The 11444-nt window shown below is 41.4% G+C and overlaps 2 long non-coding RNA genes across 2 annotated transcripts in view; one reads left to right on the plus strand and one right to left on the minus strand.

Moving 5' to 3' along the window:
- The window catches only part of LOC117938427, a 23601-nt gene extending 14080 nt beyond the window's left edge, over positions 1-9521 (minus strand). The window contains exons 1-2 of the long non-coding RNA XR_004655388.1: positions 9509-9521; positions 8654-8658 (exon numbers count right to left, since the gene is read on the minus strand). This is a non-coding gene — a long non-coding RNA (uncharacterized LOC117938427). The remainder of the gene's footprint in view (positions 1-8653; positions 8659-9508) is intronic.
- The window catches only part of LOC117938429, a 438129-nt gene that overhangs the window by 354542 nt on the left and 72143 nt on the right, over positions 1-11444 (plus strand). The gene's annotated exons all lie outside the window — the stretch shown is intronic.

Genomic DNA, 11444 nt, shown 5'->3' on the forward strand with positions numbered 1-11444 from the left:
ATTGGCTGCTCAGAAATTAAGTGTTAACGATCAGTTGGACAGGTGTACCTAATAAAGTGGCCGGTGAGTGTATATATAATTTCTTTTTTTTGACAGATTGGTTTCCCTCGCTGGGGTTAAGCATATTTCTGTGTGTATGTGTGCGTCCGTCTTTGTGTGGCTTTACTTTGCTTATTCTGCAGCTTATAAAATTGCTTGCGCAGGCACCCTTAAGTGCAGCGCTCCAGAGCCTTCCCTGGAGCAGAAGGGAGATGAACTGTTTATCTGTCTGTTACAGTCGAAACCACACCCCCCTCCCCTTTATATTATCATGAGTAAGGCCCTGATGGAAGAATTCCTCCAAACTCGGTAAACAAACCCACTGTAGCTAAGGTGAATCATCAAAGACATTAGAGCCAGAGGGCCTTGGGTCACCAACAAGTCAAATCTACTAATGACTTTAAAGACTGTCTTAAGTAATCCAAAGGAGAGATCATGTTTTTGTTTTAGTTCTTAGTTTAATCTGGAGGAGACACATTTGAGGCAGTAGATCGTCAGAAGAAGTTATGGTGGCTTCTTTGTGTCCCTTCTTTGTGCGACTGTCACTTGAGATCAAGATCTATTAGCAGCATTCTTATCTCTTCCTCGCCGTTTAGACTGCACTTAAGTAAATTAGAGGCCACAGTGAACGCACACTTTTGCTTCGGCCTAATCCATTTTTTACCTCAAGTTTGTCTACTGTCCCGGCCTCTTTAGACCGATCTGTATAACACAAGGCCTGGGCAGCTTGGTAGTTGGTTGCTCATCCATTCCTGAATAAAAACTAGCATACATTAATTTCCTTAACTTTCCAGTAAGCATTGATTTTGTCTAGAATGTGTGGGTCATAGTCTAAACTGACCCTCATCCTGATGGCTATTCTAAAAAGGGTGGTTCCAGTTTTTGTTCAGTTTCTTGTTGCCAAATTGTCTCTGCTCCTGAGTAAAACCTTCTCAAAGAATGTATAGTTGAGAACTCTGTTGGGTGCTACACCCAATGGGTTTAAATGTGGTGTGTCATAATAGCATCATGCTATAGATGGAGGGTTTTGACAGGAGTTTAAGCGCTTTGAGTTTTCCGATGTTGATGTGATGCTTTTTTTAATTAAAATATAAAATAAAAAAAATAAAAAAATGTACTAGAGACAGCCTCATTTGCGAGACTGAAAGTAATGTTTTTGTGCATTAGAGCTACGTGTGCAGTGACTACATTTTTGGTCCTCTTGCACCAGAGAGTTTATTTCTGAGTGCATCAATCCTTTTTAAACTTTAAAGCTCACATGCTTACATGACTTGTTCAGCCTGCCAGAACTAAAGGTAGGACTGACAGGTACTGACTGAAATATTTGAGATTGCTTCAGGCAACAATAAACACTGGGAGGGAAAACAATCTCTTCAACTATTTATTATTTAATTATTTTTTCAAGATTTTTCATTTCAGCAGATGGGTCATATATTCAAGAATTGTCAGTAGAAACATTATTAATGTTTTCTAAATGAAAAATAATGAGCAGAAGATATTTACCTAACTTTTGTAATGTTTTTGTTTGTTTTGTTCTTTTAAATGCCATAACTCTCTTATTCATTTGCATGATATAGTGGTTTTGAAACTTTCCCTGACATGTTGTGGGCCTGGTTCATAGGCAGTTAGTCTCCCAGACAGCAAATGCATGTGAACTGCAGTGCTTGTGGAATCATGTCATAGCCCAAATATCGGCTGCTAAATGTTAAACTGTTGGGCTCCATGGTGATGTGATCACAGGCCATCCATGACCTCTTGCCAGGGCCGCTGTTGGTCTGTGTGTGCCGCGGCGGTCAACCCAGGCCAGCATTACCTCAGGAAAGAGATTTTGCTATGAAAACAGCAGCGGTCTCCGCTGGCTGCCTCCAGTACAAACACTCCCAGGGCTCCCAGAGGGAGGTGGGGTGCCTGTGGGAGCAGAGCAGTGCTAAAAGAATCAGGGAACATGGGGCAGTTTGGGTCAGGGAGGGTGAAGCATCCAGTCCTTGTAAAGCATTTAACACTTTGGAAAAGAAAAATATGGTGGAACATCACACTATTAGGGCTGATGCCACCATGTCTGGAATCAAGGAAGTGCATAAACCTTAACCTGCTGACATCTGTTTGTCCTGGCCATGATGGAGCTACCTGGTTTGTCGGCTCTGCAGGAAATTAAGTGATTTTTCTCATTGTGTTGTTCACACAGAACACATGATTTATCCTGCAGAACTCGTGTGAATGTGATTTTGAAATTCAAATTCGAGATTCAGTGTGGCAAACGCGTGTTGTATTATTAACTTTTACTTGCATCAATGAAGCACAACAATCAAGTTTTTTGTTGTGTCAACAGCGAGAAAACACGTCAAAGACACATTTTTATTACATGTTTGTTGCCAGACTAAACATCCTAACTATGATTAAATTGCCGTGTTAAGATGCGGGACATCCATTTGTGTATCTGTTGCCTTTTGAGTTTACTTTTTTGACACAGTAGTGTGGGTAGGAGCAATGATGTCTGTCAGCCAACTTGGAAAACCCACATGTTGGAAGTTCCAACCAACACATGAAAGCGCCCTATGCAAATGTGAGCCTGGCCCCTCGAGTGCATTACACTGACATAAAAACAGTCCATTTACTAAACATTCCTCTGTGTTGGTCAATTCCTCCGCAAAAGATGTTCCCACTTCTCCAAATAGTAAATTATCAGCGATGCTTTTGGCTTTCTGTGGAAATCCATCGGCCACAGACGATAAGTGAGCAAAATGATATCGACCCTCCAATGAGAAGAGAGGGTCGCATTAATTAATTGTCGAATGAAATATAACGTAGCTAGTCAGAGGGGAGGAGATAGGAGGTTGCACTAATGGGCTTTGTCACTTCCCACATCATTTCTCCCACTTCCTGGGGTGCTGCAGATAACCTGCCCAGATCCTGGTGTGCTTGCCAGCGATTGGCTGCAGCATGCTTATTTACCTAGCAAGGGTTGTCTGATTGGCCCAAGGGAGACAATGGCATGTGTAAACAGCCCTGGGGCTCCGGACAGCCGACCAACACAGCAGTCCCTTTGTTAGTGAGGTAGCTACTCTAACTGTTGGCAGTCAACGCACGCATGATCACACACGCACTCACTGGCTGCAGTTTGACTTCCATGGCGGTTTTTAGGGTAAAAGCTGCCAATAAGCAGTCACCTGTACTCAATATATCTTTACAGGTGAGCAGTGCTGGTAGTGTACAGGCCTCACCACTGAACAAAAGGTTGTGTTTAAGCTGAAATTAGCACTGCATCAAAAACATATAGCCCCCTCATTCACTTCAATGAAACCGCCATGTTGTCACGGTGGGCGAAAAACACAAGACAAACTCAAGTCTCACTTCACATCTCATCTCTAGAAGTTACTGTTTTCTGTTTTCTGCTCGAGATAAGATACGTTTTCTAGAAATCCAAGAAATCTCTTTTAAATGTTTTTGTAAATTTGGTTTGATGTATAAAACATAATCGATCATGTGGTTTTCAAATGTGGACCTCTTGATGTGTTGAGCAGTTGATAAGCGAACATTCAGAAGCTAGATACAAAACACGCCATTCGCTCCAGAAAACTATTGCATCTAACGCAGATATAAGAACTTCAAGAGATTTGGTTTGCAGTGGGATTTGAGATTCTGCATCTCTAAAAGTGACTTTTCATGCCAAAAAATTCCACATGGCAGATGTTTATATATGCAGTTTTGTGGCATGGATGGCAAGCTGATGCTTTAGTCTAAACCTAATTGTAAAACAGTAAAAGTTACTTGTTTTGTGTGTGCAATCAAAGAAGACAAAATAAAAAACTCTGAACTTAGAATAGATTATTAGGCTCCCAAAAAATTATACAAAATAGAGCAACATCTGTCCTAAGATATAAACTTCTTACACAGTTTATTAAAAGGTGATTAACACACAACTTGGCCCAGATATAAAAGGAATGGTATTCAACATACTCTTTAAACACACCTTTGCAGATAGTGCCAAGATCATGTCATCAAACACAGCTTAGCTAATGCATGTCCCCTGGCACTGTAGCCAAATGAACAGAATACAAACACCTGTCTGCTCTACTTTTCTGTTGATTTGTGATGCGGCTAAGAGGTGCCAGTCAGCTATCAGTCTGTTGCTGCGCGGCTCGGGTGATTTGGCTAAGTGTGAAGAGCAGTGAAGGCTTCACGTGGCGTTGGGTAAACCCCAGTGACAGTTTGTGGATGCAGGCCCATGCAAATGTGCTGCTTCCACGGAGGTTTTGACATGTGAGGTTCAGTTTTGCCCGGGGCCTGAGAGAGAGGGCTGTCCCTTACACAGGGCCAGGGACAAGGCTGGTAAAAATGTCCTGAGAGCCGTGTGGTGCAGCAGAATACGTTGGAATACACATCAGAGGTGCTGCAGGGGGATCTGATGGAAAACAATGACATCTGAAAAATAAAATCGGATTCCCAAAAAGCACCTGTTTGCCTCAGACAGTTGAACAAGAACTGAAACCCAACACTTTTGTATTTGTGTTGTGTTTTATTCTGAACTTCCTGCACAACAAGCCACCCTCAGTATCTTTTACACCTCAGTCTGTTTTACAGTTTTTCCTTTCAGAAAAGTGCTCCAAATATAATGAAAAAATAAATAAAGTTACTCTCATTATTGTAAATTATCATGTTGTATTCGTACACTTTAATTTTTGCCAACACTTAATTAGAAAAGTCACTTTCTTTTCTTATGATTTGATGCTTGCAAAGTATAGAGCTACAATTGGGAGACAGTTAGCTTAGCTTAGCATTAAGGGTGGGAACAGGGTTTGAAAGTAACCAAATCTGCCTACCAACACATCTGAAGTTCACAAATGAACACAATATATCTGTAATGAGTGAGCTTTAGAGGTGCTGCTAGCTAAGTTATTCCCATTTTTCCGGTCTTCACGTTAGCTATTAGCTAACTGTTGCCTGGCTGGAACTTCCCTATTTAATGTACATATGTGCTGAGAGCTGTCCAACTTCCCATTCAACTCTCAGCATGAAAGCGAATAGATGTATTTTTCAACAGACATATTCTTCTAATATTTCTTACTAAACAGGAAACTATTTACAAAGCCAACCCTAAAATAAAGTAGTTCAACTAAAGTATTGCACTGAATACTGTTCTTTTTTATAAACCCTCTTTGTTCTTATGACATGAGAGATATCATCCAACAAAGATCTTCTTTTTCACATGAACTTTTCTGAATAATCTAATCTTGCCTATTTCAACTAAAGTGCATTTTAGCACAGGTAATTTTACCTCTGCTTAAGTAAACTTAAAATATCATCATGTTTTTGCATGAGTCAGATAATTTGATACTTTTTTCCTCTTCTGGTAACATATTTCACTCACGTACTGTAACTTTCCGTTCTCCCTAAAACATCCCCCCCTCCCCCAGATCCTTCGTGTCATGCCTTAACTTTTCCCTGAACCATGTTAGCTCACACTCTTCTTGGCCCTCTAAGGCCGTCATTCATTCTCTTTGACGCTTTCTGTCAAAGACTGAGGTGTGTAGCTCTCTGAGTGAACCTGTGAACTCTCTGCTACCTCCATTACTCCTAGTAGTCCGTCACAGCAATTTCTGAATCTATGACAGGTGAACAACCCATGCACGCCAGTTACTAGTTCTGAAGCACACACACTATACATATATATACAGTTTTTTCATACAGTTGTGAAAAAAATAGGTGGTTGGATGTTTTTTGATCATGCGCAACAAAACAAAACATGCAACAATTAAAACCCCTTGCAATACCATGGATGTAGTGCAATGCAGCCAGGCAGGCCAACCACTTAAATATGCACTTCAATATTCAATGGAAATTACAGCTGTTTCAAGCTGGAGAGCAGAGGTCACTACGCAGAAACAACAGAAATACACTTGTCTCAATCCAAACCCCGATCCTGTCCCTAAACTTAGCTAACTGTTTTGGTGCCTAAACTTAACTGTCATCGCCGCATGGCGTTCACTTTCTTTGGCTAAACTCCACCACCATGGCCCCTGAAAGGGCCGTAATCTGGCTCACAGTCAACTATTGGCGGCTAAACAACTGCTGGTAGCTGGCCCTCAGATTTTTTCTCTCTATCACACAATGGACTGACAGTACTTCAATTTTAGGTATATAATATTATGTCTATTGGTGTATTAGCACCAAGAGGCTCCAAAATCAGGGTAGCAGCCTAGGTAGTCGCCTTGGTCCCGCTCCATGTTCTGTGATGCCATGTTCAACTGCTACACTGCAGTGCCCAGCTACGTCCTGCTACGTCCTGCTGTGCCTTGTAATGCCGCACAGCGTCCTGCTATGCCATGAACTACTTCAAAATTCTAACCCAAACCGGTCCGTCAGACACCGCCTACCAAGAGCCTGGGTCTGACCGAGGTTTCTGCCTAAAAGGAAGTTTTTCCTCGCCACTGTCGCACTGTTGCTTGCTCTGGAGGAAACTACTAGAACTGTTGGGTCCTGGTAAATTCTGGAGTGTGGTCTATCTGTATAGTGTCTTGAGATAACTCTTGTTATGAATTGATACTATAAATAAAATTGAATTGAATTGAATTGAATATTGATAAAAAATAATTCAGCAGAGGCAGCAATATATAGACCAGAAAGGGGGAAATCCCAGGTATCTACTCAGAGCTTCGGGCTCAGTAACACATGGCTCATCCAATTGGAATGTAAGGTGCCCTTATATAAATCCTCATTAGGACAAACAGATTTTTCTCTTCGTGGAAAAAACATGTAGAATTCTTTACCTACTGAACTCAAACTGGATCCTGACTTGGATCATTTTAAACTTCAGATGAATCTGTTTTTGAAGAAGGAGCATTCACGTAGTCATGAATGATCTGGTGCTTCCTGTTTTATTTTGCTTTATTGTAGTAGTCTGTGTATACAATACACAGATCAACAATAAAATCAGTAAAAAGTGACTTATAGGTTATAGCAGTGGAAGGTAGAAAACTCAGATCAGGTGGCAATATGAATCACTAGGGCCCCCATGGGCCCCATTGGAACTGTACTGCATGCACTGCCTATATTTAAACCCCTGTTTTTCACAACCTGGTTGCAAAAATCAGACGGAAGTCAGTTTATTCAGATCCATGAAAGAAGGTTTGGATGCGGTTTGTTCTTGTGCACACATTAACATAAACACTTTCAGCATTTAAACTCTTCTGTTGATGAATCTCTCATCATAGCAGCAGCCGCCTCCCAAGCCTGTTGCCTGTCTGTGTGTGTGTGTGTGTGTGTGTGTGTTTGTGTGTTTGTGTGTGTGTGTGTGTGTGTGTGTGTGTGTGTGTGTGTGGGATGAGGGTTTAGGCATGTTGTCTGCTAGGCCGTCCAAGAAGCCCTAGGGCACCTCACTAAAAGAGATAATTATCTTTTATCTGCTGTGTTGTGACGGGAGATTATGGTTCAAATTTACGATTGTTAAGGAGACAATGCAACGCAAGGCTGCTCTTTTCAGAGTGGCGAGGAGGTCTCGAGCAAGTGAGAGAACTCCCACAATGCAGCGGCAGCTCATCCCTCATCTTTCAGGCTTCAGGTCTTTCAAAACAAAGGACAAGGATAAGAGCAACAACAGCCATTTACTTTCAAAAAAGGACTATAGTAATCCTATGATATTTCTTTGGAGAATGCTATATTATATATGTATGGGTATCAGAGTGATATCAGAAAAGATTAAGGATGCCACTAAATCCAAAAAGTACATACCTCTATGGCACATTAAACACATTATTGCAGATATATTTCACACATATATACAATTTGATGGCATCATTTTTTGTATTTTGATTCACTAGCTACTGTCCGCTTAACGGAATTTTCTAAATGTTGGGAAATACACATATTCACAATCTGACCAACAGTTTGATGAGACGGTCGATGAAGCTGCAGCCAGCAGCTGGTTAGCGTAGCTTAGCATGAAGACTGGAAACGTGTAAGGAAAATAGCTAGCCTGGCTCAATGCTAAGTGCTATGTGCTGGACATTTTCTTGACTGGGTGCAACGACTGGTGATTGTTCTTCAGAGTAAAAAAACTAAAGATATTGCGTGTTAATCAGTGAATTCCAGAGCTGTTTCTCCATTTCCAGTCCTTATGCTAAGCTAAGCTAACGAAGCTGGCAGTAGGACGTAAATTAGCGTGGTAACAATCTTTTCATCTTACTCTTGGTAAATAGGCGTGCTTCCCAAAGTTTTTACAATGAATGAAACTGTGAAGAGTCGTGTGTTCTTAATATGCATCTGCCTCTGAAACTCATAAACTTGAATGGTCAGAAAAGGGAATGTTTGAATATCATCTAAATGTAGCATTCAAATGGACTATTCTTATGAAAACACTCGCTGGTCTGTTAGATTTGCACACCGGTGCCAATTTAATGATTGAAAACATACTGAGTGTGACAAAACATGAAGATTCTTTTGCAATATTCTCTGTCATTGTTGGTAGTTTCGGCCCTCAAACAGTCCAAACTCTACACTGTAACAGACATTGACTGTCATACACAAAGCTAGACATATTTCACATCATTCACCCACAACACACAACTGGCTCCCCCACTTGTGGCCACACTGACACAGATTGGTCCGTTCTTTAAACCAATCCTACTAATAGAAGTCTCTGTGTGAACACTGTAACTAACTAACTAAGGGATGAAATATTTGACGGAAACAACAACGGAGAAGAACAAGGGATGATTTGTCCCCCCTCATTACTTTGAAAATGCGAAATTCATATACATACATGATATGATAAATATATTTACAGGATCCCCAACTTTTTAAATGATTTCACGTGACAAAGTTTGCGGTGTTGCAGTTCAAAGTATCATTTTGGGGTAAAAGGAGAATTTTTAGCATTCAAACTCACCAAATTCCTCCAACATGCTGACCTCAAATGTGACCTGACCTCTGCTGACGGTGACAGCAGCGCTGCCTGGATGAAGATGGACTATTCCTTAGAACCGATTACAGCCACAAGTCTGTCATCATCCTCACCTGAAAGACAAGAGGCAGACGCAGGAAGAGAGAGAGACAGCCGAAGAGAGGGAGAGAGAGAGACAGACAGACAGAAATAAGTGCTTTGTGACGATGCTGGTGATGATGATGGAGGGAAGAGGGGGGAGAAGAGATCACAGAGAGTTCGTCTGCCTGTAGTCATCCTCACCTGAGCCGGCCGCTGCACATCCAGTCACCCTTGGCAGACGTCCACAGCCAAACACCAGAGGGAAAAGGGTCAGCCAAAGGCCATAGGGTCCCACCGCGGGGCAAAGCACTCCTCAATCCCTCTGTACACACACACAAACTATTCCCATTCTCATTCCACATGCCCTCTTGACCTCACTATTAAAACACAGGAGCAAATCTCCCGATTGGTCACAGTGGCTCAGAAACAAATGACGCCAAATACCTGACTTCTGCATGGCCTTTTCCTGCAGGGGGGCATGAGAGGGACTGCAGCCGCCGGATTTGGCTTCCCCCTTGTGCAAATATGTTCCGAAATTGGGAATACACTGTAGTTTTCCATCAGACCATACAATGTTAAGGGCGGGATCTCTTCGAGTTGTGCGAAGTGCCTAGGCGACAGTTCGTAAAATAACTACCAGAACGAAAAGTATGTGTGTTGCCTTAGAGAGGATCGACTTAACGAGACAGATGGTGTGCAGAAAGAAAACAGAAAAGAAATAAAAAGAAAAACCCATGTGATATTTTCTTCCTTCTTAATAGGACTTCTTGATATAAGCACCTTGTTATTGACTCCTGCAGCCCCGTCAGGGGAAATTTACCTGGATGTTATGAATCCACAGAGTGTGTGCCAGCATTAGGATGAATACTAACTGTCTTTAGAGGAATTTCACAGATAAAAACCTGCTGAACAGTAAAGATTTACTAAGTCTCATGTTCACAATATAATCACTGGTGCTCAGTTCTGATTTGTTGTGGATCACTGCAGCAAATACTTTTATTTACATCTGTAACAGAGCAGAGGAACAGCGGACTTTGTTCTTTAATGAGTCATGGCGGGCCACGACGGAAATAGTAATTATTTGGGCATTTTTAGGCCTTTATTTGGATAGGACAGCTTCGACTTGAAAGGGGAGAGAGAAGGGGGAATGATATGTTGCAAAGGTCCGCAGGTCGAGGAGTTAACTTTTATATATGCATATATTTTTTATATATATTTTTTATGAATAATCTATTGCTATGCTTTTATTTATTTGAGCTCGTTAGCACACCTGCTATATGTAACAGTTAAAACAGGCAGTAGCAGACTGCTACATGTCAGACGTAGACTGTAGTGCATTGTGCGATTTGGTCAGTTTATTGTGGTCCGGGTAAAACCCAGCACTAGTTGATCTGTGGGCTTTGGAAATTCTGCAGTGGGAATCCTGAGCACAGCTGATAACTTCAAGGTGTGCCATGCCATGGAGGAAGCTGCAGACCCTGTGTGGTTAATTCAGTGGACTAATCTAACAGAGTTCCTCTTATTTTTCCCAGATAAATAATTTCTCAGCAACTAAGGTAGTGCATAGGCCTACAGCCACATAGGTGGACTCCCTGTGTAGAGAATTGTTCATTAAGTGACAGAATTGTTCTTGATAAGTGTTAACCTGACACCTAAAAAAAAAAAAGTCAAGTCTAAAATGAGCAGATTTGATATTCAAATGAATACGTAATCAGGTTTTAACGTCTCATTGATATAAGGTGGTCAAGAAGCTCAAAAAGCGACCTTAAGTCAGAGGGAAATGCCTGAAATGATGCCGTTTCCTGATAAATGCTCCTCGCTAAATCCATGACGGGGTTTGATGTGTGTGTGTGTGTGTGTGTGTGTGTGTGTGTGTGTGTGTGTACAGTGTTGCATGTTGGTCACTGTGTATTTATGTATCAGTAGGATGAGACAAAAGCCCCGTCACAGCCCCCGGTGCCTGTGTGGCCTCTCTGACCCAGTCATTTGATTTGTTCCTCCATTGCCACTGTTTATTTCTGCTCTTCCTGTTTGTGCTCAACTGACCGTAAGAGCCGTCCCTGTGAATGCTGGGTAAAAAGAAGAAGAAGAAGAAGAAGAAGAAGAAGAAAGAAAATGGCGGGGAGATGTTGGTTGTGGTTGTTGGGGGTGGGAGAGGGGCGTGTGTATGTGTGTGTGTGTGTGTGTGTGTGTTTGTGTGTGTCAAAGATCACACGGCACAGAAAAGACGATTCTCGACCACAGTGCTAACATGTCAACAGAGATTAAACTAGTTTATTATTTTCAAAGAGGAAAAAAAAATTACGAAACAAAAAAGCAGTCATATTTTACACTAGTGATTATTATTAAATTTTTACAACCATTCAGTCTGCATAACATAAAGAAATAATTCTACATCTTTGTTTATTTCGTATTTTTGGTACTC

Source organism: Etheostoma cragini, chromosome 23 (genome assembly GCF_013103735.1).
Source record: "Etheostoma cragini isolate CJK2018 chromosome 23, CSU_Ecrag_1.0, whole genome shotgun sequence".
In the NCBI taxonomy this organism is placed as follows: Eukaryota; Metazoa; Chordata; class Actinopteri; order Perciformes; family Percidae; genus Etheostoma; species Etheostoma cragini.